This window comes from Argiope bruennichi, chromosome 1, assembly GCF_947563725.1.
Source record: "Argiope bruennichi chromosome 1, qqArgBrue1.1, whole genome shotgun sequence".
Classification (NCBI taxonomy): domain Eukaryota; kingdom Metazoa; phylum Arthropoda; class Arachnida; order Araneae; family Araneidae; genus Argiope; species Argiope bruennichi.
This window is the reverse complement of record NC_079151.1, coordinates 85820689-85824783: the sequence shown is the minus strand read 5'-3', so window position 1 is coordinate 85824783 and position 4095 is coordinate 85820689.

The window sequence follows — 4095 nt, the reverse complement described above, 5'->3', positions numbered from 1 at the left end:
AAGAGATGCTTAGATTTTGATGATTTTTAGCACTGAATGCAGTACCACTATCAATTTATCTGTTGTACAACTCAGCCCTGATTGTAAAACACTTTCTAAAGGAGTGCTTGGATTTTAATAATTTTTAGCGCTGAATACATTGTCACTATCATTTTGTCTGTCATACAACTCACTGATAGTAAATCATATGTTGAAAAATACTTAGAGCACTAGACACTTCGGAACGGTTCATAAATTACTCAAAAACATTAGATTATTATCATTAGAAAAATATAAAATTGCTAACTATTTTGCTGATAATGGATTCACTCACTCCTTGCTTTGATTCTCTCAAACGTCAGCGGTTTGAGGTTCATTTATGAAACTTTGGCACATTTAATTAAAAAATTATTAGTTATAAAAAGGTAATATTTAATAATTAAAATTATCAGTCTCTTGTTAGGCAATGCAATGTTTATGAAAAGTGACTATAATTAATCTCTGTGATTAAAATAAATTAGTGAATTAATATAAATAGAGGGAAGGGCTGAAACAGCCCTTTGCATCTTTAAATGATAATTAATTCTACCAAATCATGTCATGAAACCTTTGTTGTTTGAATAGGAAAGTACACTAATGCATTGTGTTTAAATTGATATCATGTTAGCTATTAATTTGAACTGTCAGATTAGATTACTCTTTTTTTCAATTACATACAAGAAAGTTACACATTTAAAAAAATGACAAAAACACTAAATTAGGATACAAAGTTTATTCAAGAGTAAAATATAATAGGCAATGTGCAAAAGATGTATCAAAAACATCGTACAGATCCACCGAAATGTGCAGAAAGTAAAGGAAATCAACATTTTAATTTCTTGCATTACAAACATCCTGTTGCAAGCAAACGTGGTCTCTGCAACAGGACTGGTCATACAAAGAAATCTAAAACCTGATCGCTTCTATTCTCATTTTAAATAATTTATAACAGCAGTATACGCTTAAAAACAGTCTGATGCATAGTGTATAACTAAATTCTAACCAAAGCTCTGTACAAGCTGCATATTTTAAATGTAAATTTGTAACGTATTATTACATGTTTTTTTAGAGCATCGACGCTGGTTTTTCTTCCGTATTCATAGAAAGAAACAAAGCAATTACTTCCACTTAGTTCTAAATAGCTTGAGTTTCTTAATTTACTTAACACACGATAAAGTTGCGATGTTTTTCGATAAAAAAATCTTCAATTGCAATTAAAACTGAAGAATATATACATATATTTATTTATATATGGGTAGGTATATTTCTTGACATATTTTGAGTGATAATTGCAAGTTTTATAATGAAAGAAGCTCAAATTTATTAAAAAAATTTATTTATTGAATAAGATGAATATTTTTAAGTAATTTGTATTTGAAAAAAGAAATTTTAATTTTTGTTCAGAAAAATTATTATGTTCCAATGAAAAATAAAGATAGATTTAATTCTGGATATTTTAATTGTTCTTATTTTTTATGAAATATTTCAATGAAATTTTGAAAAAGTGGAGAGAAGATTTAGATATTAGATTTATATTTTAGATTAAAAGCAAGCTTTATTTTAAAATGTTTCTCTATATTCTATTAATATCTAAGATTTCAAGAATATACTATCATTCCTTGAGATTTATTATCTATTTTCTATAAAAATGGTATGCTTTAAAAAATTAAATTAATTCATTAAAGAGACAACAGATTTCTTTCAATGCTTTATCATTCATTTTAGCCTATTTTCGGCCTTGAACACTTTTATTGCAGGAGAAATTAATAAACTAGCTTTAATAGAACTTTCCAATTTACTTATCGATATCTTTTAATTTTGAAAAATAATGAATTTACCAATTTGATTTTACATCATTCATTCATCAATATTTCTCAAATACCAATTTTATTCTTATTGTAATTCTTAATCACTTAAATGCAATTAATATTCGAAAATTCATAGTTAATAATTATTAATGTTATGCTTTGTTTCTTAAAAATCATTTTTGAAAATTAATGAGCAATATGATACATAATCTCAACAGTCTCCAAACTTAAATAGAGCTATCATAAGAACCTTTGCAGAGGTAATGATCTATTAGTTATTTATCAAACAATAACATAAATATTACACATACCAATGAAGAGAATATAGTTTGTTACACAAAATCGATATAAATATATTTGTACTGAAAGTTTTGGTCGAGTGAGCCAAAATTTATCAAGAAGTAAAAGAGTTATTTACCGACAGTTTGTTCCCCAATATTTGTGTAAATAATTGTAGTCTAAGAACTATAATCCAAATGACAGAAACATTGATGACAAAATAATTAAAAAGATTTTAACATTAAATAAACAATGGCGTCAATTCATGCTCAACTGATTACCTTAAAGTGCTCTGAAACGAATGGAAAATGAAACGCCATTTTCACAACTGTAAGACTAAATTGATTATATAATTTTGCGTCAGTATTTTTTCAGAATTAGGATTCTAGGTCATATATTAGAATAAAAATTCTTTTAATTAAATTTTTTTTAATTAATTTTCAAACTTTGGACTATTGTTTTTGTTTATATCGTAATTTTCAATTTTATTTTGGATCATTCAAATTAGTCTAATCTCAATCATATTTCTATTTATTAGGATTTATAGTGTATTTAATTAAATTTAAATACTTTATTCATTCGAACATTTGTAAAAAAATTCTTACAAGTCAATTAATAAATATGTATGCCCACGTGCTCGTTATTATTATTGTAATTTGGCCTAAAAGTACGATACATAGTCCTGGGTAAGGTTAAAAAAAATTCCTATGCATTATCGTGATCCATAATTTTAGTAACTTGTGTTATTTTCATACGATAATTGTCTATCTATTTTGCATTATATCATCTAAATGCGAACGATAACGTCCCTACCCCCACTTAAATAGGGTCCTCAAAATGAAAACAAAATGCTAATGGAAGTTACTTCAGCTTGAAATGTTACAGATGCTATTTTCTATGCCCAATTAAGATTATCAAGTAATTGCAACATTGCGTGAATTGGTCCATTCTTTATTTAACGAAAAACTTAGTTTTAAATATCCATCACATTTGGAAAAAGGCAAATATTTCATCAAAATGAACACAAATTCTTTTTGAATTGGATGGATTATATATTTAATAATTACAGCATTTTATTTTCTGTTGCTGAAGAACGCCACAAAAGAAAATTGTTGGCTACATCTTTCCCGATTTTCAACATAATCATAACTAAAGTTTCTAAACATACTGCAGTATAACATCAATAATATTATATTAACTGGTAAAATTAACTACACTCCCAAACAAATATTATTCTTCGTGTCCATATCATCTGTTAGCAATGCCAAAGGATATGAGAAGAAGGAATTGCTTTCAACGAATACATGATGGCAAAGCAGACAAAGTATCAGAAAAATGACATTATTGCATAAAAAATAACATTTCTTATTGTTAGGTGCGTTAGAAAAGAGTGAGCAATTGATAGAAAAAGAAACGCTCTAACTACGTAGCGCACGTCGCCATCTTTACAAGTTGAATACCATATTTACCTGAGTTTAACCATTAATTGTTCTAGAAACAGTCTACCAAGAAATTCATTAAAAATTATTTTTAAAAAATTGTTCTTCCGGATCTTGCGAAGTGTGGCGATACATTTTTATAGCAATTATATATTGAAACATTAATAGCCTGTTTAAGTTATTATGATTGCAAATATTGAAAATTAATGATGTTGTAAAATCAGGGATTTCAAATTGTTATCCAGTATTCCACAGTTTCAAATTATTAGCAATCTATAAGATATTATATTTCTTTACATTTTTTTTCTGTTTGTGTTGATCATCTCAGTTTGTTTTAATAAATTAAATTCATTCCAAATTATTCCACTTAGAAATCCGTTCTGAAGCCACAAAATTCTATAAGAATGCATTAAAGAATTAAATCATAAAATTAGATTTAATCAATTCCAAGAGATATTAATTTATTCGTTCAATAAATTCGTTCAATTCGTTCAATAAAAATCGTTTGTAAGATTTATTTGCTTCGTCTAATTTAATTTTTTATGCGAAAT